Source organism: Bos grunniens, chromosome 2 (genome assembly GCF_055505025.1).
Source record: "Bos grunniens cultivar Pamir isolate PY7600 chromosome 2, Bosgru_T2T1.0, whole genome shotgun sequence".
Lineage (NCBI taxonomy): Eukaryota > Metazoa > Chordata > Mammalia > Artiodactyla > Bovidae > Bos > Bos grunniens.
Genome location: NC_141166.1, coordinates 86,326,360 through 86,338,046, shown reverse-complemented (window position 1 = coordinate 86,338,046; position 11,687 = coordinate 86,326,360). Strand labels below are relative to the sequence as shown.

The following is an 11,687-nucleotide window of genomic DNA, read 5'->3' as shown; positions in this document are numbered from 1 at the left end:
GTTCTTGCCTGGAGAATCCCAGGGACGGGGGAGCCTGGTGCGCTGCCGTCTATGGGGTGGCACAGAGTTGGACACAACTGAAGCGACTTAACAGCAGCAGCAGCAGTGGCCTTTATAATATAATCATATCTAGAAACTGTACATATAAGTAACAGATAGAATCCATTCTCTTCTACCACCTTTTAGGGAAAGCCCTAAGGAATCTGAGAGTGAATGACGAGAGGACATGTGGACAATATAATATGAAATTTTTAGAGACTCATTTATTATACTCTTCACATTCAACTTTTTAATGATTTAAAATGCCACATGCATTTGTAAATAAAATTTGTATGGATTTTCCTTTAAGAATATCAAGCTGTAAAATAATAGATGGTGCATATAAATGGCAAAAAAATAAACAAAAACAATCACTGACCCAAATACATGCAATGTAGAGTAACTGAAAAAAGATTTCCATTGAGTTCAAATGCTATATTTACTTTTTTGTCACTGTTTCTTTCCATGAAAAATGCTGGAGAATAATTATATGTGTTTAACTATATAAAAGAAGCCATGATAGTTAATACTATACTTTTTCTTGCAAAATGGATTCCATCTGCTTTTATTAAGGAGAATAGTTAGAGTAGAATGAAATACTTATTAATCTAGCTGGTCTAGGTAAGGTCTAGTTCACTTTAATTAAAAAGCTGAATTTCTAAAGAATTGTAAGTATATAGATGCACTTAAAGCACCTTGCATTTTACGCTTAACCTTTTACTTTAATCCTGAAGCTTTCTATATTGTTATTTTAAGTACATGTTAATAATATGCAAGCTGATGCTTTGAAAATTCTCTGGGATGTGGTTAATGAAGAGAAACTACACCATAAATTGTATTCAAACTATGCAGTCCATGCAGATGTAATTTTTCTTGAATTGCAGTATTTTGCAATAAATTGCAATAAATAATTTTTCAGCTTGTTTGGGTTTATTCTCTGTTGTTTATAAGAAGTACCATCAGGCACTACTGCATGAAGCAACTACATACAGTAACAGGCAATCTTAGTTTAACAAGATCCTTTGGATAAAAATAGATTTCAGATCTATCTCCTGCTAACAGAATGCAAATTCTGATGAAACTACACACCAGTGTTTTTCATAATTTAAAGTTTGTCACATGGTGTAATGCACTTGCTCACTTTCCCCTGAGTTCTGCCAGAGGAGGCAGAATGGCTATGCCATTTTATGATCAATACAGACAGAATGTTCTACAAGGTATTCTGGGAACTGTAGTTAACAGAGACCATTTTTCTTGTAAATGCATTTGTTAAAACAATGCCCCAAAGAGACATGATATTCCAGCGACTGTCCATGTTTCTATGATAAACCCTGTGTTTTTCAGTGGATTGTAACCAGCAATTTGGCCCTTGCTAAATGGCACCATCTGTAGTTTAGCCTGCAGGTTTGCACAACCCGAGATACTGTCACCATTTCAAAAAGTCTGTCTTTTAAAGATCTCATGTAAGCCTAGGTTAAGAAAGACATAAGATAGCTGATCTTTTCACTGATTTTCATTTTAAGCTGAATTATCAAGCAAATAGATGATGTGCTTAGAGTGGAGTGGTTGTATCAGTTTATCTCCAATGGATTATTTTACACTTCTGCTTATTTTCCTTTCCATGTTATATTATTATCATTTGGAAGTACATGGGAATGTTGTAAGGAAGGAAATAAGAAAATACTATGATTCTGTCTTTTGCTAGAAGATATAAGTATCCTTTGAACCCTAGGTTATCTCAGGAGATAGAAACTAAGATCTTGCAGAAGACAGGAAATGAGACTGGGGCAAACTGGGGAGCAGTGCCCAGCTAAAATAAGCAGCCTGAACACAGCACTGACAGATGGCTGCCGTGCCCCTTGTTACAAGCTAGGCTTTATTTTTTTTTTTTTCAAAAAATGTCAGAATTATGGAGTTTTCTTACAATATTAAATATATCAAATGCCTTAATTTTTAAATGTTGGCAGCATATTTAATTTTAAGATAAATTTGTTTTTAATTTTGTGCCAGTCAAACAAAACACTTCTCCAAACCAAATTTGGCGAAGACACCTCAGTAGCAGACCTATACGCTAATCTTGTATCTTCACATCAGTCAAGGGTCAATGCCTTCTTAAAAATTAGCAAAAACTGTAGAAAAGGTAAAAAGTTAAAAAGAGTCAAATTTTATATTTTTTGGTTCATCTGTTTCTGTGTTTCAAATTAATTGATTATATTGAAATTATTTTAATAGCTTTCTGTAAACTTTTTAATTCCTTTTCAAAACATATTTCTGTAACTTGTGTACTCACATTCTAATGACTTCATAGGTCATCAGTACTATTTATGATTTTGTATTTTTAAATTTTTATTGGAGATAGTTGCTTTACAATGTTGTGTTATTTTCTGCTGTATAGCAAAGTGAGCCGGCCGTATGTATACATATATCCCCCTTTGTGGGGGTGGATTTCCCTCCCATTTAGGTCATCACAGAGCATTGAGTAGAGTTCCGTGTGCTACAGAGTATGTTCTCATTAGTTAGTAATTTTATACATAGTAGTCTATATATGTTAATCACAACCCCCCAGTTCATCACTCCCTTCCTCTCTTGGTATCCATACCTTTGTTCTTTATGTCTGTGTCTCTATTTTTGCATTGCAAATAGTTTTGTCTGTATCATTTTTTCTAGATTCCGCATATATGTGTTAATATACAATATTTGTTTTTCTTTTTCTGACTTTTGCATTATTTTCTTGAGGTAGCCCAATATGCACTCATCAGAAATGACATGAAAGGAATCTGGAGGTGACTGACAGCTTCTGCTACCACAGAAGGAGATGGACTGGAGTGGGTAGGGTTAGGGAGCTCCATGGCATGGGAGCTCTCGAGGTGACCAAAGCCACGTAATGTTGATAGCTCATTCATTTGTCCATGCCATATGGGTCGTGGGGAAGGTGACTGTGACAGCAATGCAAAAGACTGCTGAATTAAGAGTGGCCAGATTGTTCTGGATCCTTATTTATTAAAATATTTTAATAAGCAAAAAGTGTACTTTGCTGCAATGCTCTCCAGCACTCCAACATTGAGTATATTGAGCTTCTCAAAGCTCTGCCTGTCCGGCAAATAAAGCCCTGTTAATCATGAACTGGCTGAGATCATGTTCACTGTTGGACAAGTCATATATTCAGTGACCACAAAGTGCTGTAGGGGAACCACCTACCTGGAGGGTCCAGTCTGTCTGGAGCTCACCCACCTAACCCAAAACTTCGAAGACCTCGATCTCTCTTCAACAGTGAGGGAAGACTGAAAGGGTTTCTAAGTACTTTTTCCTAAGTTTTCTCACAAATCATCTAGTTTCCCTTCTGGTATTTATGAAATAGCTAAAAGTAAATGAAGTAAAGACCTTGTTATAATTTTTCCTAAAAAAGAAATGGTTATGGAAGAATTAACATTCTTAAAATTAAAGCTAAGTAGCAAAATAGCAAATGAATGTATACTTATTTGTGAAAAAGCTATTTTATAAAAAATCCTTTGGAAATTGAAGACAAGAAAGTATAGTTATTGGCAGTTCTTTCCTCAAAAATAAGGTAATCTCTGATAACTGAGTCCTTTTTAAGTACATTCCAGTATCCTAACTTTGGTTGCTTAAGGATCCAAATACAATAAAATGAGATTGTGTAGAAAACAATCACAAAAAGAGAACAACACAATTTTGGAGGAGAATCAAAATGATGAGAAAAATCTTGTTTTGTTTTTTTTCCCCCCTAAGAGAATTAATATGCATGTATAGAGATGTGTGGGTTCCCCAGATGGCTCAGTGGTAAAGAATCTGCTTGCCAGTGCAGGAGATGCAGGTTCCATCCCTGGGTTGGGAAGATCCCCTGGAGAAAGGAATGGCAACCCACTCCAGTATTCTTCCTTGGAAATCCCATGGACAGAGGAGCGTGGCAGGCTACAGTCCATAGGATTGCAAGAGAGTCAGACAAGACTTAATGACCAAACACAAACAATATGGATATGTAGGATCCCATTGTATATATTTTAAAGAGAAAGATGAAAGAGTATCCAAGAGCATTCTTATTATTTTGAATATTAAACCCAATCAAAGCATTTTGTATTTACAGTTAATATGAGGATTGCTATTAGCCTATATGTATTTAAATTCTACCTACAATTTTCCTAATTGTGCTCATTTTATTTGGAACAAATATGCAATGCTAGCATATCAAATGATAAGTTATCTCATAGGAATCAGTTCCTAATTTAAGATTACTGGATATTTTAAAGGCCCAAGTATGTCCCCTATTTGGCCCTTTAATACATGCTTACTGTCTTAATTTGTTTCCCTTAAAAATCTGGTGACGGCTGAAAAGAAAAACGAAAAGTACATGTAGTCTTCACTGAGGCAGAAAGAGCCCTAATCATAAAATTTCCGACCAGAACAGGGTCACCTACACTTAAATTTTCTGTAAACAAATAAGTGCTGAGACAGCCGATCAACTTCCTCAGTGCATTTTTCCCCTAGTAAAATCAGTTTGAGATAAATTGCAAAATAAATAAATGTCAAATAACAATTCCCATGACTAGTATTTGAACTGAATTTAATGATGATTATGAAGACAAAGCTGTGATAGGCCTCTGCATAGAAGGCTTAAAGGGAACAATCTGAAACGATTTTAACTTGGAACCATTTTAACAAATGAATATATTTCCTAAATTGCCACATCAACCAACCCTGCTATCTAATTATGGCCAGCAAAAAGGGCTACATATTAACTATTCCAAAACCTAAGCCATTATTTTTGGTTGACATTCAGTTAATAAACCTGAAAAGCATTTTGCTCATTGAATAGTCAAGGTTTCTGCTTTACAACTGATAGGGAATATAACAGGAAGTTGCATTGTTCTAAGTCACACATTCTCTAAAGACTTGACTCAGACTCTGTGGTCTTGTTGGTCATCAATGCTTCCACCATCTTCTAGGATAAAATGATCACAGTTGCTTCTTAGAATAGAAATTTAAGAGCCCTCTGCCCATCATTTCAAAATTATTAAGAAAAATTTCAGTAAAAAGTCCATTTTATGTCCAAAAGGGTGAAATGCACTAGGAGCAGGTGATTCTGTAGCCCCACCTGGGTCATTTTGAAAGCTTATGCCTATGTGCTAATCAGCAAGCAGCAAGGCAGCACCCTTGAACTTGTCAGGGAAAGCAATCTGGAATTCACTGATTAGCAAAAGGAATTTAGGGAAACAGTATGTAGAAGTATTTATGGAAAATAAGAAATATACTTTCAAGGTTCTAAAATTTATTTTGCTATTAAACTTGTCCTTTGAAAAGTTATAAACCTAAAAAACTTTAAATCAGTTACCTAATACCCTTGTGTTTGTTGATCCTCTGTCCACTTATTTTGAAGGGATCTTCTAAAGTTATTGCAAAATGTGGAGTGCATTTGCCATCTACTATATATCATGCAATCAACTCTATTTAACAGTCCTGGGGGAAATTTCTCTTTGCTGGAGGATACATTGTTCTTTCACCTAACCAACACTAACTGTATTTCCCTTTTTCACATTTGCCACCAAAATCCTCAGAGCCATATTTATGACCCATTTTTAGAAAAGGCATCACAGCTCTTCTCTACCTTAATCTTACTGCAGGCATCAACTCTTTCTCTTAACTTTTGTGTTAATTCCTCCACCTCATCTTAATATATTCATCTGGTTGTTTTGTAACCTGGGAGGCTGGATTGCAATTTTGAACATCAAAATAATAAAAATTAGTTCAGAAAATTTTCCTTTTACCATATCACTTTTTGGAGACTATATGGATTAAACAAAGAATCACACACACACACAACTCTTTAGAAAGTCCAGGGTTCTTTTTTCCTAAAATAGTTTAATGTGTTTCTCAATCAGTAATTAGACTTTCTTATAAATTCAGAAGAACACAAAGATAGCCCATTAATTCAGGCAAAGAAATGACAGTTTTTGCACAATCAAACCCATAAAAAGTGAGACATTCAAAAAAGTAAGTTTATGGTCCTATTTTTGTATTTCATATAGTGCCAAGCATATTATTACAAATAATTGCTTAATAGATTATTCACTTTTGGGGAGCATAGACACCCTTCCTTTGCAACTGGTTAGGAGACATCTCCTATGAAATATTCCAACCTCTCACATTTAGGATGTCCCCAAACTAATCTTATTATCTTCTGCATCTCTTTTCCAGCTGCTCTCCTATATTATTACAATCTAAATATAGAAACACAAAGAAACATTTAACCTTTACCTCTCATTACCCCACAGAGCCAACCAATTCTATACAGTGATTCTGAGACTCCAAAGTCACCCTTCTTGTCTTTTCTATATATTTTTTTTAAATCAAGTGATTCATCACCAGGATAGTTTGAGAAGCCATGCTTTAAATATTTATTTATTTACTTTTGGCTGTGTCAGATCTTAGTTGCAACATATGCCCGGCTTCTCTCTAGTTGACAGGCTCAGCCTGTGGTTGCAGCTTATGGACATAGTTGCTCCCCAGTATATAAGATCTTAGTTCCACATCCAGGGATGGAACCCTCGTCCTCTGCATTGCAAGGTAGTTTCTCAACCATTGGATCACCAGAGAAGTGCCCTCTTTTCTATTTTTAATATCACTACTCTACTCTGGGCCATCCCTACATTTGCTTCATTGTTTTATTTATTTATTTTTTTTTATTCTGCTAAATTAATAGTCTTTATTACTGACCAGTTTGTGTCTTGATTTATGTATTAAGTTTTCTTTCCCTAGTAAACTGTCATGAAGCTCTTCATCTGGAAGTCTAGAACAGAGTTAGGGAAGCATCCATCTTTCCTTCCCCTATATCTATTTTTTTTTTTTTATTATTAATTTAAAAAAAATCACATGCTCCCCATCCTGAACCCTCCTCCCTCCCAACCTCCCCATACCATCCCCCTGGGCCTTAACTTATTATTTTTTATTTTGGTTAAGGTAAAGAATCCCTCTCAAAAGAGATCAAATGACAGGGAGCAGACAGCCACTTAAAGTTACAGAAAGATATTATGGATACTGAAGAAAAGGGAACCCAGACCTTGTTATAGACCCAGATTCTTGAACTCTTTAATCAATATAAATTGATAAGAGGCCAGACTAGAAATTCAGGCATCAGCTCAGTTCAGTTCAGTTCAGTTGCTCAGTTGTGTCCAACTCTTTGCGACCCTATGAATTGCAGCATGCCAGGCCTCCCTGTCCATCACCAACTCCCGGAGTTCACCCAGACTCACGTCCATCGAGTCAGTGATGCCATCCAGCCATCTCATCCTCTGTCGTCCCCTTCTCCTCCTGCCCCAATCCCTCCCAGCATCAGAGTCTTTTCCAATGAGTTAACTCTTCTCATGAGGTGGCCAAAGTACTGGAGTTTCAGCTTTAGCATCATTCCTTCCAAAGAAATCCCAGGGCTGATCTCCTTTAGGGTGGACTGGTTGGATCTCCTTGCAGTCCAAGGGACTCTCAAGAGTCTTCTCCAGCACCACAATTCAAAAGCATCAATTCTTCAGCACTCAGCCTTCTTCACAGTCCAACTCTCACATCCATACATGACCATAGGAAAAACCATAGCCTTGACTAGACGGACCTTTGTTGGCAAAGTAATGTCTCTGCTTTTAAATATGCTCTCTAGGTTGGTCATAACTTTCCTTCCAAGGAGTATGCTATGTTGTCACTTCAGTCGAGTCTGACTCTGTGTGACCCCATAGACGGCAGCCCACCAGGCTCCCCGTCCCTGGGATTCTCCAAGCAAGAACACTGGAGTAGGCTGCCATTTCCTTCTCCAATGCATGAAAGTGAAAAGTGAAAGTAAAGTCGCTCAGTCGTGTCCGACTCTTAGCGACCCCATGGATTGCAGCCTAACAGGCTCCTCCATCCATGGGATTTTCCAAGCAAGAGTACTGGAGTGGGGTGCCATCCAAGGAGTAAGTATCTTTTAATTTCATGGCTGCAGTCACCATCTGCAGTGATTTTGGAGCCCCAAAATATAAAGTCTGACACTGTTTCCACTGTTTCCCCATCTATTTCTCATGAAGTGATGGGACCAGATGCCATGATCTTTGTTTTCTGAATGTTGAGCTTTAAGCCAACTTTTTCACTCTCCTCTTTCACTTTCATCAAGAGGCTTTTGAGTTCCTCTTCACTTTCTGCCATAAGGGTGGTGTCATCTGCATACCTGAGGTTATTGATATTTCTGCCGGCAATCTTGATTCCAGCTTGTGTTTCTTCCAGTCCAGCGTTTCTCATGATGTACTTACTCTGCATATAAGTTAAATAAGCAGGGTGACAATATACAACCTTGACGTACTCCTTTTCCCATTTGGAACCAGTCTGTTGTTCCACGTCCAGTTCTAACTGTTGCTTCCTGACCTGCATACATATTTCTCAAGAGGCAGGTCAGGTGGTCTGGTATTCCCATCTCTTTCAGAATTTTCCACAGTTTATTGTGATCCACACAGTCAAAGGCTTTGGCATAGTCAATAAAGCAGAAATTCAGGCATAAGGGAGCAAAAACAAATAATAGGTCCCCTTGCTTGCTGCCCTAAGAGGTTGAGCTGGTCCCCTTAGATGGTAGGGGTGGATTGGTGGGTTGGGCTGGAGAGGTGGCTTAGGCCGTCTGCCCACCCCCTCCATGGTGCAGTATATTGGGATCATGGGCAGCACCCTGCTTTTCCTTCTTGTACCTCAGAAATGGCAGTTGGGTTTGGGCCCTTTTGTATGTTATTGCTGATGATTTGTCCCAGTTGGGCATGCATTGGTTATTTTTAATCCCTTATATTTTCTTTGTATGCTCTTGCCTGAGGAGACATTTATCCAGGTACAAGCACTTCAGTAAAGGTTCCAAGGTCCCAGCCTGTCTCAGGCTCACTGTAGGCAGGGCCTGGTAACAAGGAACACCACTGTTTCCTTTAGGTTTTCCCTTTCTTGTCTCTCTCTCAATTGGTGCCCACAAATTCTTTATTTTCATTTCACTATGCATAAGACTTTACAATGCTTTGCCCTAGCCTTAACAGTCTATGACTATTTGCTGCTACTGCTAAGTTGCTTCAGTCGTGTCTGACTCTGTGCAACCCCATAGATGGCAGCCCACCAGGATCCCCCGTCCCTGGGATTCTCCAGACAAGAACACTGGAGTGGGTTGCCATTTCCTTCTCCAATGCATGAAAAAAGTGAAAAGTGAAAATGAAGTGGTCCATCGTGTCCGACCCTCAGCAACCCCATGGACTGCAGCCTACCAGGCTCCTCCATCCATGGGACTTTCCAGGCAAGAGTACTGGAGTGGGGTTCCATTTAGCAAATCATAAAAATTCTCTCAAAGTCTTTTAGTTAAAATTCCTGAGGTAAGAAATTTAAATGAATTAACTCAAATATGCCAAGTTCCTGTTCAGCATATACCTACACCCTAAAAGTGACAGATTCAGAGTCCACCCATCTTTATTCATGGGTGTGTAGACCCCAGCTGACTTTGTGGGTGAACATGAGGTTACATGAAAAGGAATGCAGAGAGTAGGGAATGATAGACAATTCTAATAGTTTATCACATCTAGCAATGTATACATGCACAATGATAATTAACTCCATGTTTATTACTCTGTAGTCCAATTTAGAACCTGCTAAACTCCATGTTTATTACTCTGTAGTCCAATTTAGAACCTGCTAAACACAGTTTTGAGCAAAAATATTCTCTTGCTTTGATTTGTTTAATTCACTTGGTTTCCCTTATAAATACTCTATCCATCGGCTTTGATGTAATCATAAACTGTCCCCAAATTCCAGTGGCTTAGGTATGTATTTCTTGTGCATTTCATACATGATGGTTGTCTGGTTCTCAGCAGCTCTTCCTATATCAGACACAAGCTGAGGAAGCATCCAGCATTTGTGACATAATATTCTTATGGTGAAGAAAAAAAGTAAGAGAGCTGGCAGAGATGTATGAAGGCTCTTAAAGCTTCTGCCTAGATGTGCTGCATGTTATTCCTGCTCACATTACGTTGGACACAGATCCAGCATTGATGTTGAAGGGATGTGCAACCCCCTTCCTCCATTGACAGGGTACAGCCCATCAGCTAGTGGTGAATAAAAATGTATCATCCCTTTACAGGACAGGGTGGGAGCAAGAAATTGAGCACAGTAATGCAACTTACCACAAACTACTATAGTGGCTCCAAATGTACACTAATAGAATTAAACTCTTTGTTCCAATGTTTTTTGAAATATTGCATTGATCCCCGAGGTTCCTTGGACATATAGTGATGTCAAGAGAAATTAAGGGGCATGCGGTTCTTGATGCCACTCCCTCCTCACCCCCCGCCCCCATAGTAGTTCTAGTTTTACCTATGCTATCTGTCAGAGACCTGGGTAAGATTTACTTTGGGAGGAAATAATACCTCTTTTTAATTTCAAAAAAATATTGAAAATCATTTTCTTTGCTTGACCATCAATACTTTATTTCATAAAATGCCAGTGTAGTTTTCAAAGTTTGTCTTCTCTATCCCCTCCCATTTACTTTACACTTCCACCTAACCTAATTCAGCATAATTTTTATATGGCACCATTTTTTTATTCCTTGACTTTCTTCTACATAAACTATATCCCCTTTTAATGTAACTCTTTTATTCCACCATTAATGCTTTGCAAACCTATGTATCTTAGTTTGTTAAGACTACTGTTGCAGCTTTCCTGCTGGCTCAGTGGTAAAGAATCTACCTGCCAATGTAGGAAACCGGAGTTTGATCCCTGGGTCAGGAAGATCCCCTGAAGAAGGAAATGGCAATCCACTCCAGTATTCTTGCCTGGGAAATCCCATGGACAGAGGAGCCTGGTGGGCTACAGTCCTTGAGGTCGCAAAATAATTGGACATGACTTAGGAACTCAACAACAACAACAACCATTACAAAGTACCACAGATCAGAGTACTTAAACAATAGAAATGTATTGTCTCATAATCCTGAGGTTAGATTTGAGATCAAGGTGTTGACAGGGTTGATATCTTCTAAGCCCTCTCTCCTTTTCTTGTGGACGGCCTTCTTTGTTTTTATCCAGTATCTTGACATAGTCTTCCCTCTCTGTGCATGCTCAGTTATGTCCAACTGCGCAACTGTGTCCATGCGGGCGACCACATGGACTATAGCCCGCCAGGCTCCTCTGTCCATGGAATTTTCCAGGAAAGAATACTGGAACAGGTTGCCATTTCCTCCTTCAGGTGATCTTCCTGAGCAGGGATTGAACCCGCATCTCCTGCATTGGCAGGTGAATTCTTTACCACTGTGCTACCCACTGTGCGTATCTGTGTCCTAAGAGTCTCTTCATATACAAACACCAGTCATATTGGTTTAGGGCTTGTGCACATGCCTAATTTCACATTGCACTCATTTCATATGCTAGCAAAGTAATGTTCAAAATCCTTCAAGCTAGGCCTCAATAGTACATAAACCAAGAACTCCCAAATGTACAGGAAGGATTTAGAAAAGGCAGAGGAACCAGAGATCAAATTGCCAATATTCTTTGGATCATAGAAAAAGCAAGGGAATTAAAATCTGCTTCAGCTTCATTGACTATGCTATAGCCTTTGACTGTGTGGGTCACAACCAACTGTGGAAGAGATAGGAATATCAGACCAC

At 38.4% G+C, this 11,687-nt stretch overlaps 1 pseudogene; it reads left to right on the top strand.

Moving 5' to 3' along the window:
• The first annotated feature begins 2,923 nt into the window (after positions 1-2,923).
• Positions 2,924-3,324, top strand: LOC147378296 (small ribosomal subunit protein uS17m pseudogene; annotated as a pseudogene).
• Positions 3,325-11,687: the final 8,363 nt, after the last annotated feature.